Source organism: Alligator sinensis, unplaced genomic scaffold, assembly GCF_000455745.1.
Source record: "Alligator sinensis unplaced genomic scaffold, ASM45574v1 scaffold599_1, whole genome shotgun sequence".
Taxonomy (NCBI): Eukaryota; Metazoa; Chordata; order Crocodylia; family Alligatoridae; genus Alligator; species Alligator sinensis.
In genome coordinates this window covers 806,362-824,878 of record NW_005841968.1, presented here as the reverse complement: position 1 = coordinate 824,878, position 18,517 = coordinate 806,362, and the positions used below count along the sequence as shown (strand labels likewise).

The 18,517-nt window shown below is 45.8% G+C and overlaps 1 long non-coding RNA gene across 1 annotated transcript in view; it reads left to right on the top strand.

The window, feature by feature from the left end:
* Window positions 1-1,140: 1,140 nt before the first annotated feature.
* LOC112549794 overlaps window positions 1,141-18,517 on the top strand; it is a 101,350-nt gene continuing 83,973 nt past the window's right edge. The window contains exon 1 of the long non-coding RNA XR_003093312.1: window positions 1,141-1,202. This is a non-coding gene — a long non-coding RNA (uncharacterized LOC112549794). The remainder of the gene's footprint in view (window positions 1,203-18,517) is intronic.

The following is an 18,517-nucleotide window of genomic DNA, read 5'->3' as shown; positions in this document are numbered from 1 at the left end:
AGGCAAGGTGGGGTTGCCATTGCCCTTGCCATGCTAGCCTTAGGGGGAGTAATCTGAAGGGGCTAATTCCTGTAGTCTTAGTGCCACCATGTGGACTCAGCCCCAAGGAGTTTACAATCATAGGTCTAAATCCTGTGGCCACTTACTGCCAGGAACTGCACTTTCTTCTTTGAATAGATGGACTCTAGTACCACTCCTTGTTACTGGCAGTCGTGTTTGCAGAACTGGACCCCTTGTGTATGTGCAACATGTTAACAATAAAAGTCAAGAATGGAGGGATGAGGCAGCACAAGGCCTCTTGGAGTATTGTGCCTGCAGTGTAAAGGCACCCTTTGTGCATTTACTTCCCAGGTCTTGATGCACCCTTGGAAAGCAGAGTGATTGTTTCTCATTTCTGTTTTTCTTTTGATTGCATGAGGCCTTGAGGAGAGAGATGAGCTGGGAACTGGTGGGGTGAAATGGAGTCAGCAAGGTAGAGAAGCTAATGAACAGAAGTCAAGACCACTATATTTTCAGGTTAAAATGCCAGGACTCTTGTGCATGTAGGTATTATAGATTGTAAGAGAATCACCAAAAACAGATGAAAATAATTTCCTAAACCAGTAGTTGGTAATGTTGTCCAGCAGTGGGCTGGAATGACCCCACTTGGGTTCAAGGGGACTGGCAGGGAAGCTCCAGGAAAGGGGCTTAGAAATGCCTTCTCCAGAAACAGTCTTAAAGCCAGATCCCTAAGTAGTGGGTGGGGGCAAAGGTTTGAGGTTTTCCTTGTGACCAAAATCCCACAATGTTTTCCTTAGAAAAGGGGGAACTGAGGGGATGCATCTATGTTCTTAACGGTTAAATAGTTTCCCACCTTGCTCTGACAAATGAAAGTTTGTCTAGTCAAGTCTAGTTTGACTTGTGTCCAAGCTTGTGGATGAGGCTGGCAGTTCTTGTTTTCACCAAGCTAATTTGCAGCTGACTCCACAGCCTTTCACCCGCTTGCTCCTATGAGCTCTCATGTGGCCTAATTGGAAGAGGCCCAGCAGGGGCTGTTCCAGTCTGCAGGACTCCCCACTCCCCCACTTGAGGTGGGATGGTGAGGCAGCATTTGTGCAGACATGCCACTATACCGTCTCCTGAAATACTGTTTTTCTCTTGCAGACCCAGCACTCTGTGTCTATTCAGCAGCCACAAGACAGATGCCAGATGTGCAGCTGCTGGTGAGTGACCGTTTTGGTCCAAAATAGGTGGCCAGGGGTGTTAAGCTGTATGGTTTAGGTCCCTGCTGCTAGTGTTAAGGTGATAGCTTGGTGTTCTCTGCTATGATAGGCCTTCAGCCTACTGAATGCCCAGGATCCCTTTACTCAGCAAGGGAACAGATGAGAGGACCTCTGAGCTAGGGACAGACATTCAAAAACCTGAGCCTGAATTGATTCAATTTTAACCTAGTTTAACCTGGCTAGGCTAAACCAGTTTGTAATCACACAGCCATTCCCTCTGAACTGCAGGCATATGCTTGTAGTGACTCAGGCTAGAAGCCGGGGGTGGGTATGCTAGAGTAGCCCTCCCTTCCCTTTCACAGTGCTGATTTGAGGGGGGGGGGTGTGGCCAGGCCCTGGCAGGATGCTCTGATTAGGGAGAGATGCCCACCTCTGATTAGGGAGAGGTGCCCCTCCTGTTGATAACAGAGCATTGACTTACACAGCAGGGAGTTACACAGGGAGTTCATAACAGCATTTATCAGCCCATCAAACAAAACAACAGCCTCTCTTATTATTTCAAGCATTTCTTAAACAACTTTTTCCAAGGAAGGAATGGATGGACATTACCAGCTACCTGTTGATTAGCTCCAAAAATCCCTAAGCCTAGACAGTCCTGTCTGACTTTGTCCGGTCTCCCACAGCACAGATCGTAGCCAGCACATGGTCTGCTAGCTAATGCTGAGAGGTGTCTGCGTAAGGCATGGGGGATGGGGGAGTGGTGAGGGGGAGGGAGGAGCAGGAGGAAGCCAGGGAGACATCACTGTACCTGCAGTCTCTGCTGGAGCTGCAGCCAGGGAGCAAAGGGGAGGGACCAGTTCTGCTGGGCTGGAGCAGAGAGCAGAGAGTCCTGCCCAAGGTTGCAAAGCAACTGGGATGCTGGTGGAGTCTCATTTAACTTAAACCAGGAAGGGATCTGGGACAGACATTGCATAAACTGGTTTGAGCCAAATCAGTTAAGTCTGACACTACATTCAACCAGGTTTATCTCAAACCGGTTTCAGCCATTTTCAAACTGGTTTATGTGCACTGAACATCTGTTCTGTTATAGGCTTAAACCAGATTCTGAACACTTCAACTGGTTTCTGTGTAATATCTGTCCATGTCTCTTGAGGTCCCTTCCAGACCTGTTTTTCTGTAATTTGATGTAAACAGATCTGATGAGTGCCCTGCCATCTAGTGACTGCATGTTAGAACCATGGGTGTTTCTAGGCCTGACGACTTGTAGTGTGAGATGTAGTCTTCTCCATACATTAACCTAACAAACTCCCTACCACTGTATTGGTCCCCCCTGCTCTTTCCTGTGGCCTGTTGCAACAGACTTTTTTTCATAGGGCGTCTTGTCACTGGCATGGAGCAGAGGTTAGAGCAAATGATCTTGTGGACCTTTTTGGAGTAGCAGTTGCTGAAAATGCAGGAGAATTGTCTCCATGGTCCAGGAGGCCCCTTCCAGACCTGTGTTTCTTCTAGTTCTCAGTCAACACTTTTCTTGTTCCTTATATTTGTGCACCCTATGGAAGTGGATGAAGTGGCATATTGAATTGTCCTGAATAACTCCTTTCCCTCTTTGGTCACTTCGTGAGGAGACAGTAAATATGGCATACGTGTAGCACTTGGTTGTTTTGGGCTATAAGTGAGAATTACCTTACTGGCTACTGTAGGGATCAATGTATTTCTTTCGAATGACCGTCTGCCTTATGATACCATAATCTCAACAAATATTGTGAGAATTAGTGTTTTCCCTCTCAAAATCCCAGCTTCAGCTGTAGGACTTAAGTAACTAAATGAGAATCTCAGTTTTCATTATAAAAATAACAAGCATCTTGTTCTTCTGGCTTCAGGGGAAAAGCTTGACAATGTGACCACGAGTAACTTTAATGGATCAAAAGCCCTTAAGAGAGAGAAATCTATTTCTGCTATAATCTCATGGATTTTTAAACTAATCTCACTATTTTTTGTGGGGCCTAGCTCGTAGTTCTTGAATGCATAGGGTTAGTGATACTGGCTCCTTAGCATAAATTAGGGGACATCTGGGAGGAATACTTGGTTATATTTTAACTTCAGAAAATAAGCATGGAAGGACGATAGGAATTCAGGCTGGGTTCTTCAGTGAAATGGTTTCCAATAGCAAAAATCTTCCACTTTGTCTTCCCTCACACAAAAGCGCCATAGCAATTTGAGTTTGCTATTGCCCTTGTGTCATTGAGCTAACCTTAGATTCAACTTAAGAGTGATTTCAAAGGATGCTATAGAAAATTAGAACCTTGGAAACATGGGACCGTATTGTTTCCTTGGCGCTTCTGAAAGCAAAACCGGAGGCTGAGTTAATGGGGAGAGGCAATTGTGACATGCTTTTTTTTCTAAGTGAATGCACTCAAACACGAGGAGGGAAATTTGCAATTTAAGGCTTACAGGAGAGCAAGGGGGCTCATATCTAAAGGTGATGGCCCAGGCTGTACCTTTGCACAGCCGGGCACAATATGGTGCCCTGTGAAAGGGTTTCCTCAAAGTGAGCTGAAAATGAGTGCACCGTTCTGCTCCTCCGAAAAGCACTGACAACAAGCTGAATTATCCACAAGCATCTGAAGAGCCGCATGCTTATACACTGCTGACTGTGGCTTTATAGTGTTGATGGAATTAGAAAGCACTCATTGCAAAATACCCCCTGAAAGCTCAAAATCAGGATGGAATTTGGTTCATTTTGCCTGATAAAAAATCCAGGAAGCTGCTGCACTCGTCTCTCATCTGCATGCAGTGAAAATTGGAAAAATCAGAGTTGAAGGGAGATACGTTTAGAAGTAAAAGACAGTTTTCCACTTAAAAGCTCTTGCACCCTGGTTCTGCAAGGTGCTTGCTTAAGCCCGGGTGTCTTTAGTTAGGCTGGAGCACATGTTTCGCTTTGTGCATGCATTTTAAATCATGCCCCTCAGTGCTTGCCAACACTAATGCATTAATGCTCACAGCCGGGCGAGGCAGGCGAGTGTTAGATAGATTGTGACTTCCTTGAATTCATTTGTTCAACAAAAGAAAACAAACAAAAAAAATTACTCGAGGAATTAATCATGAACCTTATTAATATTCAGTGCTTTGCATGTGAAATCCACGAGTCTCAAGATTTCCTTCTTTTATTGTTTTACATAGGTATAGATATTTAAAATGCTGGGTTGCCATAAAAGGTTGCTGCCTCAAATGGTGCTCTGTGAACATCTGGGGGTAGTAAAATTGGGTACCAAGATTGTGCCTGGGCAGCTTTGGAGACTGGATGGAAAAAAACTCATCTAAAATTTGAGGAAATGTTTGTGGTCCTTCTGTCAGTGCTTATCCTGCTCCAGGGATAAAAGGGAACCAAATTTTTCTGAGCCTCAGGGAAGGAAGGGCCAGCAATCTTGGGAATGCCCCAACACGTTTGAAAAGGACAGAATACTTCAGTGTGGGGATCAGTGTGTGTATCGTGTGTGGGTGTGTATGTGAAGGTGAGAAATCAAATTATTTTTCTTACAAAGCATACATGAAGCTGGCAGAGCTCTCGCAGTTCATATCCTATTCTGAAATATCTGCTTATGCAAGCTGGCCGGCTTGCAGTAGCCATGCATGATACAAAACCTGGATTCAATAAATGTTTTCTGAATTGACAGCGCCCCATATGTCCATCTGAAAATAAGTTGTTGGTTAATAAAACTTGATTTGCTGAATCATGCCATTGTGCTGACTGGCTGTGAATTGTTGTGACCTGAGGAGGTCTTGCCTATTTGAATTTAGAATGCTTTGGCATACTTTTGCTTCAGGCTCGGGAAAGATCGACAGCGGGATACGGCCCCAGCATCTTTAAAGGTGTTTTTTGTTGAGGACAATTGTTATTGTGAGAAATTCTGCTTCACTTGCAGTATGTTGCGTGCAGTCAAGGTCTAGGAGGAAAGTTATAGGCGGTAGTAAATCCCACCCACGTCTTTTTGTTAAGATTGCAGGCACATGTCAGTGGGTTGACTGCCTGCTACCTTTCAAAGTAACTTAGCTGGCTGATAACATGCTCTTCTGAGGCTGCAAAATATTTTGCAGTGCTCTAAAAATTCTCTTCTTCAAAAAAAACTTAGCTCTTTCTTTTTTGATAGCTAACTAGCTAGCTAGATAGGCAGACAGATAAACAGATAGATAGATCAAGCTAAATTTTTCACATTCCCTAAACGTAGACTTTAAGAACAATGCCAAAAGTCATGAGAGTTGGCAATACTGGGACTGTTACTGCAAGCATAGCGTTCAGGGCAGGTCTGGTTAGCACTAGGAAGTCCAATATTTGCCACTCTTTGTTGCATTGTTTCCCCTGGCTTTGCAGAAACCACCTTGAAAATGTGACACCTTGGGATGTTGCAGTAGTAAGCCTAGCTCTATCTATCTATCTATCTATCTAGTACTATAGTACTCAGAACTCTACAGACTGTTTGGACTGCTGAACCTTGCAGAGGGCTTGTCATGTGTGGAGTTGGTCTCTACCCCAAGGAGTCTGCAGTCCAAACGGATAAAAGGCAGTAGAGCAGGGGTGTCAAACTCATTTGTTCCCTTGGGCTGGATCTGGGTCACAGGACTCCTTGTGGGCTGACTATGGACCCACTTCCGGCTGTGTGGTTGGTGGTGGTGGCCTTAGCCTTCATGGGTGCCTGAGCTGCTGTGTCTGCTCAAGGGGCAGTGGGGCATAATGCTGCCATTGCTCACCCCACTAGTGCTGAAACAAGTCCCCAGTGGGGCTTCATACCAAGAAAGTCACTGGTGGGGTGAGTGACGGTAATGTCACTCAGTGATGACTTGCTGTATCAGCTCAGGAACCACAGAGCTTAATGCAACCGCTGCGGTGCTCACCCTACTGTCAAATACGTGGACTTTCCGGGAACCCGGTAGGCCAGAGAACTTGGCTTTGTGAGCTGTATGTGTAACCCCTCTGCAGGAGAGCATGGGGTTTCCTTAAGCAAATTCCTTTCAACCATAACTTGTTCACAAGCAAATGTAGCTGGGGATCAATCTGAAAAATATTTGCAAATTCAGGCTGAATTTACCAAGTATTCCAGCTGAAAAAAAAAAATTGAGGGGGTGGGAGCCAACTTCATCATTTTAAAAACAAAGCACGTTGACTTTTCATTTCAAAACAGTGCGTTGGTTAGAAATGTCCATAGTTCTAGCTTTTTGAAAAAAGGTAAAAAACCACACCTGAAAATGACATTTCTGTCCCAGTTTGGGCAGAACCAAGAAACCTGCCTCCATTCTTTAAAATTTTCTTGATTAGTTGAGTCTGCTGGAGCGTGGCAATTATCGTGCTCCACCAGCCTCCTACATCTCGTGTATCAGCATCCCCGCACTTCAAAATGCCGGTGGGGCGCTTCATCTAACGCTCATTGAATGAGCTTTAGATAAAGCGCTCCCACTGCCATTTTGAAGCGTGGGGACACTGATACATGAGACGCTCCGGGTGCTTTAATTAGAGCGGGTCTCAGAGCTGCTCTATTAAAGTGCCCCCTCGCTACCCCACCCATTCCCGGAGCATGTGTGTAAATGCTCTTAGTGTCTGGCTGAGCCTGATGGAGGAAGTGTCATAATCTCAGATGTAAATGCAAGAAACTAAAGCGCAGTGTGCTGTTCATGGAAGTGCAGGAATCCTCCGTCCCAACAGTGAACACAACCCAGATCTCCCATGATCCTTAACCTCTAACTAAGCCCAGCTACGTCTGTCTGGCATTGACCCTCCCTGGCAGTGGTGTGAAGCTATAGCGTGTGCTCCGCTCTGCAGCGCCCCCACCTCCGGGCCTATTTTCTCTCTGCCTTAGAGCCCCTAAGGACACTACCAAGAAATGGTTATTGAAATCCTTTTGCTCTTCAAGTGACCTTGTGGCCCTGAGCACCGAGTCTGAATGGTGGTGGCCTCCGCAGTTACTACCACCAGTCTGGCTGCTGCCACTGCCCCAGTCCTCACTGTTGCCCTGAATGCACAAACTGCTTGCCACGTCTCTGCTTTGTGCTGCCTACGTTACATGTTCCTGTTTGCCAGGTTACTTTTACCACACAGGGATGACTAGATGAGTGCATTTTGCTTTAAAAGAAAAGCTGTACATTTTGGAGCAAAAACTCTGCCAAATGGGTCAGTGGTGTTGTGGGGGAAGAAGGGCTCTGTGGGTTGCTAATCAAGATCCTCGCCCTTTCTACCCACTCCCAACCCCAAATGCCAGGTGGGCATGAAGGTCATATATCTTGAGAACCATCCTGTGCTGGAGGCCACTGGCGCTCTCAAATGCATTGGCTGTGCTCGAACATTTGAGAGCAGTACGAACTGGCACGTTGTTCATTTGCCTGAAAGGAACTTTTTTGCTCTGCCCATTTGTAATGAAGGTTGATAGTCTAAATTTAAGGGAGAAGTAGTAAAACATCACCATTAGTGCTCGGAGAGGACCTATCATAAAGCCTTAGCTCTAAGATAATTAGTATTGATCTGCTCCAGTAAACTAGAGCTGAATGTGATGCTTCCACAAGCTGCATTTACCTAGAGGCCCCGTGCTCAAAATAGCTGCTGCTTCTCCTGGCACCCCTCTCCCCAACCATCTATAAAGAGTTAGTGGGGATGAGCTCCCCAGAAACTTGTGTGACAGCCTCTAGACTTTAGATATCTGAAATTCATCCCCTTTCAAAAGTTAGCCTGAAAATCAGGTCCTCCTTTTAGGTGTTTCTGGGTGAGCCTCCCTGCAAAGACTTTTAAAATACAGTCACAAAAGCAGGACCCATATTTTCAAGTAGACGTATTTCTGAGGCTGTATCAAGCAGAAAAAGAACAAAAGAGATCTGCGGAGTGTGGGAGAATATCTTTTGCTCTAACAAAGGGATAATTCTTCCTTTGTCCTGAAGCAGAAGCCCTTCAGGTAAGTGAGTGCCTCTTCTGGTACTTCTGTGCCATGCCCATCACAATGCCTAATTACGTGACAGTGAGAACGAGACATCTTCAATAAGTTTCATAGTAGAGTAGGGGGGGAGAGAAATTGGGAGCCAACTGAGCTTAGAAGAGACTTTGCAAGCCTCCGCTGCCATCTTCCTCCTCCTGGATCCAGTTTCTCAAGCAAACTCAGCCTGAAATATCTCATGCATGTTCCCAGACTAAAGGTGAAGGCTGCTGGTTAGAAGAAAATTGGTTCAGTATGTTATGTCATGTCAGTCAGGTTCCTTAAAGGGCCTTACAGCTGAGCTAGTTTCCTTACTGATTTTCAACCTACCTCCATTACTGACCTGCAAAGAGACTGTAAGAACATGCTGCACATTATAACTGTGGATGCAACCCTTCCCACCAGCTGCCTTGCACTGCAACATCCCAAGGTGTCACATTTTCAAGGCGGTTTCTGCAAAGCCAGGGGAAATGATGCAATGAAAAGTGGCAAAGATTGGACTTCTTAGTGCTAATCAGACCTGCCCTGAACTCTATGCTTGCAGTAACAGTCCCAGTATTGCCAGCTCTCATGATTTTTGGCATTGTTCTTAAAGTCTACGCTTCAGGAATATGGAAAACTTAGCTCACTCACTCTGTCTGTCTGTCTGTCTGTCTGTCTGTCTGTCAAGAGCTAAGTTTTTCACATTCCCAAAGTGTAGAAGAAAAATGCTAAAAATCGTGAGAGTTGGCAATACTGCAGTCCGTTGTATCAACAAGTTGGAAAACCGAAGCAAGCCCCACACTCCAGGCACACACGTCATATCATCATGGTAGAAGACATCCCTACCTCTCCAGATGAGAAGTGGGAGGATGAACTACCAATATCTGAAGGAATTATATGGGGAGGGAGATGAAATTGTTTAAGGGAATCAAGATGATGCAGCAGGTGGAAGCATTGTTTTTGCCATTCAAACTGTTAGCATTATGGTAATTCCTCATGGTGCCACTAAGATCAGTCCTTATTGTGCTAGATGTTAGAACAAGACACGGTGCTTGTGCGAAGAGCTTCTGAGTGAGGTTGATGTGGGAAGAAGTATTATCTAGTCTTCTAACAAGAAATTGCAGCACAGAGGCATGAAAGCTAGCCCCTCGGGTGCTCAGCATGCACAGCTGAGGTTAGGTTTTTCCCAAAAGAGTTTGCCATGCAGTATGATTGATTGCTTCTGAACATTTTGGCTGCTGAGTTACTGCCTAAAGGGAACCTCTGGAAGACCGTGACACTCAGTGACTTGCCCATGCGTATGCAAGGCAACTTGGAGTTCAGGAATTGAACCCAGGTCCCTCCATTTCTAGCCCGCTGCTCATTGCAAAAATAGACTCCTTTGTAATCAAGATGAACAATCCTGCTTGGAAAGGGGATAGCTGGGGTGACCAAACTGGACTTTTTTTTCAATCTCTTATTTCCATCACTAGATCACTCTTTGTGCCTTACTCTGGCTCCTTCTCACCACAGGAGCATCAGGAGATTTGCCAGAGTCAATTACTTTGATCAGCTTTAGAGAGAGGCAGACTCAGTAAAACTGCAGCCTCTAGCAGACAGGTGGTGGCCAGAGCCCTGCTGCCCTCTGATCCTTTCCTGTCTTGATGGCCCCAAGGGCCAGCAGTGCCTAGAAGTGGTCCCACAGCCAGCTGGCTGGCCCATAGCCATAGCTCTATCCAGCAGAGCCCTGGCACAGCTCAGCTCCAGCCCTTTGCCTGTCCTGTTACACTCTGTAGCTGAGCATGTGCTTCTACTTCCCCCATTGTAGATAGGAGATTAAAATAAACTTGCGCTTTGCTTAATGTATATTAATAATAAAACTAAGTGTTTAAGAAAGTGTATTGGCCTGACCCCAATCTCCCCCTCCCCTTCGCCCCCTCAGCTGCTATGTCTGCGCAGATGTCGGAGATGAATAACATAAATAGATTTCTTTAACAGCAATGGCTTATTAAAATAGGATGGGTGTGAACTGCTGTCACTAACCAGGAGCCCTGCTGATACCAGTAGCAATGCCATGCATGCATTATTCAGCAGCTGAAGAAACTCATTGTTCCTGTGTTCTGGAATTAATCAGTTCACTATGAAAATTACCTGTCACCAAAATATCATGTTTGCCCAGTCCATCAAAACAGGCTGCAGGGATGGCAGTTGGATTTCCTCCTTAGAGCATTAAGCATTAACATGCTCCTTTCTAAGTGCTGTAGGGACCTACGGGCGTTCAGGAGAATGCGCGGAAATGATCTTTTTCATCTGTCTCGAGTGCCGGATTTTACAAGCTGCCACGAGGGAGAGAAGGGAGACAAGAATGCAGCAAGGAACACCTGTGAGATATGAATCAATCAGCCTGAAATGTATAGTGTTATTGTGTCAGATCTAAATATGACTGTTTCAGGCTGAAGCACTCTTCAAGTGCAGCAGAAGCTCTGTGAGGTCTTTGACTTCATTATTTTGTTTCCAAGCAGTTTGGTTTTGTTTTTTAGCCCTGGGACTTTTGTCTGGAAGCTGTGCCCATTGCTAGATGGCCTTTCTTCCAATACCCTTCTTGCCCTTGACCCCTTCAGCGTGCTCACTCCCCTGTGGCCAAAGTAGAAGCACTTGAACATCTGGCCTCACCTATTTTCACTACACTTCTGTATTGGATTAAGGAGGCCTCGTGCTGAGCTACACTGCGGCACGTCTCAAAAGATCCTCATGGATAATCTGATTGTAGTGAGAGAACAGTAACAAAAAAGGGATGGCAAATGAGTGACTGGCTTTTTTGTCTCCTGATGCATTTTGCGACAGATCAGTTGTTGTAAGTCATACTGTCATGTTACAGGTTTGGGGAATAACTAGATGAACAGACTTCCTGGTTTGTAGCCCAAATTTGGAATTATCTGTCCAGAAAGACCCAAGACACCCTTTGTTTCTGCTGCCCCCCCGGCCCACCCCCAATTTTTTTGCAACTGAGAAAGTTGCATTTAAAAAAAGTAACCATCCAAAACAAAAAGCAAGGGCTGAAGTGATCAGTAGGTCCACTGTCCTCTTTTCCAGTCTGGATTAATTCACTGCAAGCCTGAATTGATTTCCAGATCTGTTGCATACTTTTTGTATGACCTTGGACAAGTCCTCAGAGGTTTTCAAGACCTGGCTAGATAAAGCCTTGGCTGGGATGGTCTAGTTGGGGATGGTCCTGCTCTAAGTAGGGGGTTGGACTGGATTAGTGGTTCTCAACCTTTTTTGTATCAGGGCCCATTTGCAAACACTGGTGGCCAGTCCTGACCCGGTGCCCCTCACTTTTAACCCACTGCCCCTGCCCCCAACCCTGCCCCAGTGTGTGTGGGGCATGGGGAGCCCCAAGCAGACATGGGGGCAGGCTGGGACTCTGACAGCCTGCCAGGGGAAAGCTGCGGTTTCCCACATTTTTATCCTTTAAAGGAGAATCCATTTTTAAAGTTTATTTGTGACCCTTTCATATATTCTTGTGACCTGCGATCCACGGGTTGAGAAACGCTGGACTAGATGACCTCCTGAGGTGCCTTCCAGCCCTGATCTTCTATGAGTCTAAGTCTATACTGTCCAACTTCAGTAATCACTGGATCAATGGCCACCTTTCCAATGATTTCAGTGAGAGCTCGATCAGGCTCTTAATTGCTCGGTGCCTTGGATCCCTGCCTGTAAAGTGGTGATAAACTTCCTTTGTATTTACTTAAACCATAAGATCTCCATGGCAGGGACTTGCTCACAATGTACCTATACATGTTTTGGTAAAAGGGCCCCAATCTCTCTTAGGGTACTGAGGCGTAATGGTGACACACACCACCAACTCTTTTGCTGGCCATATCCTGTCAGGCTCATTTCCCAGAGCACTGCAATCTGAAGACTTGCGCTCGCTTTCTGGGTCCTGTAAGCTAATGGTAATGCCAAATATATCCAAAGTAGCCATCAAGTTCAGGCATCCCAGGAAATGTAAAGGGAATCTGGAGCCTTTTTGCTTCTTTGTAAATCCACCTCTATTAATGAGAAGCTGAGAGGTGCTTGGTGAGCTGAAGTACCCCCAGGTTTAGGATGGTTGCTGGGGTATGTTAAGTTTTGGGTTTTTTTTTTTTAACATCACCATTTTGGATTTTCATTAAGTTTTGTTTTAGGCACCCAAGGTGCTCTCTTTTTCTCTCTCTTGTGGAACTGGCCCTTCGACTTCTAGTGTTTCAGTGACAACACTAGAGGAAAGACTTCCATCCTAGACTGTGGAATAGTCTCCCTAGGGAAGGCGTCATCCTTTCAAACTCTTAGACTTAGCTAGGGTAAGGCAGTGGACGTTACAGTGTACCAAACAGATTAGAGGGTGATGTCCTAGCTCAGGGATTGGCAACCTTTCACCAGCAGTGGGCTAAATTAACAGAGCTCTGTCCTCAGGTAGGCCAGAGGTGGCTGTTGTTAGATATTTGGTCACTAGATGGCAAATTTTGGTGCCAGGATATACCGTATAAGCTCAGCTGGCTATTAGGGCTGTGCGAAATGGCACCGTTCTGTTTCGACTTGGGTTTTGACATTTCGATGGAACAGCGTTTCGTATTTAATTTAATTTTGATTCAAAACTGCTGTTTCTTTTTGTTTTGTTGAAACAGTGATGCCGTTTCGAGTTTTGCCCATAGGCTATAATGGCGAAGCTCAAAAAAGCCTCTCTCATCCAGCAGGCAGATCGGGGGCCTACAACCCCGGGAGGGCTGTGGGATCTCTGTGCCAGTCCTCTTGGGGCTGTGGGCCCCCGAACTGCCTGCTGGATGAGGGAGGGAAGCCGGGTGCTGCCACCTGGGACCTGCGCCTGCTGGTCCCAGGCAGCAGCATGCGGCTTCTCTCATCCGGGAGGCAGATCGGGGGCTGCAACCCCAAGAGGGCTATGGGGGCTGTGCAATCAGGCTCAGTTCCCCTCCCCAGTGCTGTGATTCATTGGGCTGGGGAAGGCAACTCAACCCAGCTGAGTTTCCCACCCCAGAGCTAGGGTTGGGCTGGGGAAGGCAACTCAGCCCAGCTGGGCTGGGGAAGGCAACTCAGCTCAGCTGGGCTGAGTTGTCTTCCCCAGCCCCATTGCAGCTCTGGGGAGGGGAACTCAGCCGGGCTGCTTTGAAACTCGAAATGTTTTGCAACTTTCAAAATGTTTTGACTGCCCTCGTTATGTTTCAAGGCTGTTTTGAAGCACTTTGTTTTGTTTCAAATGTGCTATTTCAAGCTCGAAATTAGTTGAAACAGTGTCGAAACGAAACAGCAGGTGAAATTTTGCACAGTCCTACTGGCCGTATCATCTTTTTGGCATGCTTGGCAGGCCAAATAAAATTTCTTCACAGGCCAGATCCTTTCTGCCTTAAATGTCTATTCATCTGTAATTGTATGAACTTAGCTTTCATCAGAAGGCTATTTTAGGGATGACTGACATTTTTAAAAATTCCCAATTAAATTGAAATTTTTATTTGAAAATCTGAATTTTTTTCTAGTTTTAAAATTTCATTTTTCATTGAAAAAAAAACAACCCTCGGCAATTTGTGACTGCAACTATTTAATACCTAATTGACACTCTTGGGGGAAAGCCATTTTTCTTAAAAGTGTTTCAGTGAAGACAGCATGTCCTGTGGGTTTGAACGCTGCTTCTTGAAGAATTCATTTTTGGTGGCAAGTGTGTTGTTGCTGAAGGCCTCACAATAATAGCTCTTTCATTTCAGCACAGGAGATCTGGATATCTGTCTTGCTGAGGTCACGAGGAATAAAATGAGCGTGGTCACTTCTCCACAGTCTTCTCAATGCAAGCCATTTATCTTTGCTTATGGGAGTTCATGTAGCTTGAATTGCACAAGAGAATACAGTGAAGGCTTCATTGTGTAAAATGCCTCCACTCCACAGCCCACCTGCTATTTTTGTATCCTCCAGTGAGACTGAGACCAAGTTTTGGAAAGGCTTCTTGCTTTGTTAATACCAGTGATCTCCATGAGAAAGGAACTGGGGATCTGATCTAAGCTCTCCAAGATATGGGCCAAAGGACAAAATCCTCTATCCAGCAGCATCATACAAACCTACCACCACCATATTCTCTAGTGCTTACTAGCTCCAAGCGGAAGGAATGAATTCAAGGCTGCTTATTCACATCTAGACTGTTATTGGCAGACCCAACATAATTTGCTTTTTGTAGCACTTTATGCTAAACACCAAAGGCATATATTGTCTTCCAGATAAAAGCCATGTCCCCTGAATAAAGAGTCAAGGCAGAATGCTGATGCAGGGACAATTAAGCAATCTGTTCCTGAGCTCTGCAGAGGGAAGGGAGGAGAAATTTCCAGAGCTGACAGAGATGCTGGGTGGGATTTAAATGCAATTTGGGAAGAAATGCCAGCACGAAACAGGCTGGATGGAAGCACCTGCCATTCGACTCCAAAATGTAATCCAGAGAGAACCCCTCCTTAAAGTTGAAGGTGTTGCTGTGTTAGCGGCCTCTATAGCTCTGTAGTAACAGCTACTAGGAGGTGCTTTTCTTCTCCATTTCAGTACACAATGGAGTCTGATACTCATGAGAGAGACTATTCCATCACCTCTCCCTTGTATGCGTTTTCCCATTAACCTCCCACCACCTTTGTCCTCATATAGGCTTGCTGTTAATGGAGGGAACTGTCGTGCTTAGAAGTGTTCAGGGGTTAGGCAGGCTGGAAAGAAGACAGTATCCTTCAGTAGTGAGTTGGCTGAGAGCCTGAGTCTGCTAGTTCATACCAGCGCTGTTCAGAGGTTTTGGAGGATTTGGGATCATAGTTCCCAGCCTTGGGGGAGAGACTGATAAATAACCACATTTTGTATTCCTCCCTTACTGGCCAAGAAACTTTATTGCTAGTGGATCTTCCCTATTCCATGTTAATTTGGCCTTGCTCTGACTGCTGCTGTTTTGTTCCCTTTGGGAATTTTACTAAGGAAGTGGGCTTTTGAGGACTGGATTTCCTCTTAAAGAAAACTGCATCATTTCCATTGACAAGACCGCATCACTAAACCATACAGGTGAGTGTGTTGCCTTCCCCACAGACCAACTCCTTAGGACAGTGGTTCTCAACCAGGTGCCATGAGACCCTGTCAAGGTTGCTGTCACGCTGGGCCAGGAAGTGCCTGCTTCTGCTGCAGCCATTTCCCAGTCCAGCACTGCAGGTGTCTCCTGGAAACAGAGGCTTCTGGGACAGTTTCACCTGGTGGCATCACTCTAGCAGCTTGGAGATACAATGGGTAAGCTGTGATGTTAGAGCAGTGGTTCTCAACTAGGGTGGTGACAAATTCAGAAAAATTATGGAGGGGCTTTTGAGGCTAGACTGGTTGAATGGCAATGTCAACAGGGGCAGATCCAGGGGGGTGCAGTAGTGCAGATACCCCCTTCTTTCAGTCTACCATGCCATAGAAGAAGCAGCTGGGGACTTTTTATAAGCCCCCAAAGCAAGTAAGAACCCTACCTCCCTTCCCCTTCATGCTTAGTAGCACATCCCTACCCCTCCATTTCCTTCGCCTTCTCCCTTACCCATCGCTATGGCTGTCTCCAGCTGTCCCAGGGACAGAGGAGGAGCTCTGGAGCTGCTTCTGCCTGCTCCAGCTACGCTCCCTGCAGAGCCGGGCTCAGCCAGGGACAGTAGCATCAGCAGACGTGTGGGTCCTTCCTCCCTGCCCAGTCCCGCTTTATTCCTGCCGCTTGGGCACAGGGGGAGGGAACCTGCCTCCTGCTGCCACTGCTGCACTGTTCCTGACCGCACCTGGCTTCACATGTAGCTTGGCTGGAGCAGGGCAAGAGCAACTCTGGATCTCCCCACCTCTCCCACTGCGGCTGGGGACAGCAGCAGCAGTGGGTAGGGCAGAAGCGGGGGGGGATGGGAGGAAAGGGAATGTGCAGCTGAACACAGAGAGGAAGGGAGTGAGGATCTGAATTTACTGTGGAGAGTGCAGACAGACGTGACCTCCCCAATTTCAATGGTTTAAACTTCCATGGACTTATATGGCTCAAAAGTTTGGTTTTTCCAAAGAATATAAATGTCTGAAAAACTGGCTTTTGTGTCACGTGCTGTGATAGCCAGGAACTGTTATTTTCTCTGCTTTTGTTGCCAGGCAAAAAATATTGAAACACTCTAACTTGGCCCTTTTGCAAAAATTGAAAGCATTTCTTTTTCAGCACTACTTTGGGCAAGGTTTTCTTACTATTCACATTGTGATAATGCCTAGAGCAGTGATTTCCAACCAAGGTGCTGTGGGGTGCCACTCAATATTAGCACTGTTAGGTGCGCAAACACCTACGCATGGCTCACAAGATAAATCCAGAGATTTCAAATAGGAATCCATAGTGCCCAAGCCTTCAGACCTGTTGTGGTCTTTTTGAAGTCTGTGCCACAGAAGAATTGCTTTATTATTTTTCCATAGTCCAAAAATGAGTGAAAGGTAAGAGCTAGCATTTTCTGAGGCATGCCTTGAGTCTAAAGAGGTCTGCCTTGAGTCTGAAAAGGTTGAAAACCACTGTCCTAGGGTCTTCCTTTCACAGGGACCAACCTGGGAGGAAGGAGCTGAGCTAGCTACTTGAAACTGGTTCTTTAGAAATGGTCGGCATACAGAATCCTTGAAGCAAAGATCAATTAGTGAATGTTTGCACAGCACTTCAAAGGTGTGAAGTGCCATGTAGATGCTGTTAAGTGTTCTTATTAAATCTGACTCCCATTAAAGAAGGCAGGAGAAGAAATATTGTAAAAGGATGAAGAGGATGTTCTTTCTTAACCGGTTGACTACTTGTGAAGATAAAATGGCGAGCTGCAAACACCAGCTGTTCTACCACACTGAAAGGGAAAATGGTCTGGTGGATAAAGTATTTGTCAGGCTTCAGGAGATTTGGGTTCATTTCGCAGCTCCACTGCAAATTGCTTGTGTAACTCTTTGTCATTTGAGCTACCTGTGGGATATGACCTGTGTCTCACCTGTGGGATATTACCTTCTTGCATCACAGTCCTGTTGAGAGGAAAGAGATGATGAGTGTGGTGTGCTCAAATACTATAGTGATGGGAGCTGCATACATATTTCGATGGGTACACTCATCCTAATTACTTATGGTAGGTGTGGGTTTTTTTTGTAATGTGTGTGGGACAGGGTGATTGGAAGGAGAACACTAAAGCAGATGAAGAATCTGCTGTCAAATGACTTGATACACAGACATTGCCCTTCCCTTTAAAATGCCACTCTCTGACACTGCATGTCCACCTAGAATGATAGAAAATTAGAGTTGGGTGGGGGGGACCTCAGGAGGTCACATCTAGTCCAACCCCCTGCTCAAAGCAGGACCAGCCCTACTATATCATCTTAGCCAAGGTTTTGTCTATCTGGATTTTCACTTATGTGTCCAATCTAAAAAGAAAAAACAAAAAAAAGCTAACGTTCTCTGTAGTCCAGGGAATGGCATCTGCCAAGTAAGCCAAAATGTGTCCCTTGGATAAATCCAGTAACAGCTTTTGGTTCTTCCCTTTTCTCCTACAATACACCAGGCACAATCTGGATTCCAGTCCCTGTATGTAATTGGGCATGTCGGTGTCTGCAGAATTTAATGTCAGGCTCTACCACTATGTATTCATAGCAAAAGTACTGTGAGAGTTCAGTAGGTCGATGAAGACTCTGCCACCACTACCAAATCATGAAGGCCGATCTATCCTCTCTACAGGCATGAAAAGGAATGCTCCAAGAAGGGAAGGATGGGGCACTGCATAGGTACTCTCAGTCTCTGTATCCCCCATATCCAGTCCAGCTGACTGGCAAATGACATGTTCTGCAGAGACAGGCTGCTGTATATATGTAAGGCAGCTTTTTTCCTGTCCGTCTTGCAGCTGTCTGCGTTTACATTTGCCTGCTAGCCAGCCAGCAGCAGATTGTGTGTATTCACCCATGGACCTTTCACAGAGAACAAGAGCGCTCACCCCATTGTGAATGTATTTAGCTCTTATGGAGACCTCTGCCTCCCCATCGCCTCCCTGCTCAGTCTAAACAAATGGATTGTAAATTAGAGGGTCAGATGTGTAATCTAAGATGTCTGACACAATTACTGTGTGAGGCTTTTAACACTAACTGAACCAAATGGGGTCCTTCTGCCATACCAGTCATATTAGTATCCCTACAGATGTGTCTTGAAGACAGGGCACAGTATAGACTTGCTGGTTAAAATGTAGCCCCCGCCACCATTTCTTCTTGCAATGTGCTCAAAGATCTTCCCTGATATCTTATTGCTTCTCCTTATGTAATTGTTCCATTGACACAAAGGCCCGGTGACCTCAGCATGGATGGCTGGAGTTACCTCCCATTATATGTTTTACTCTGCATCACTCAGGA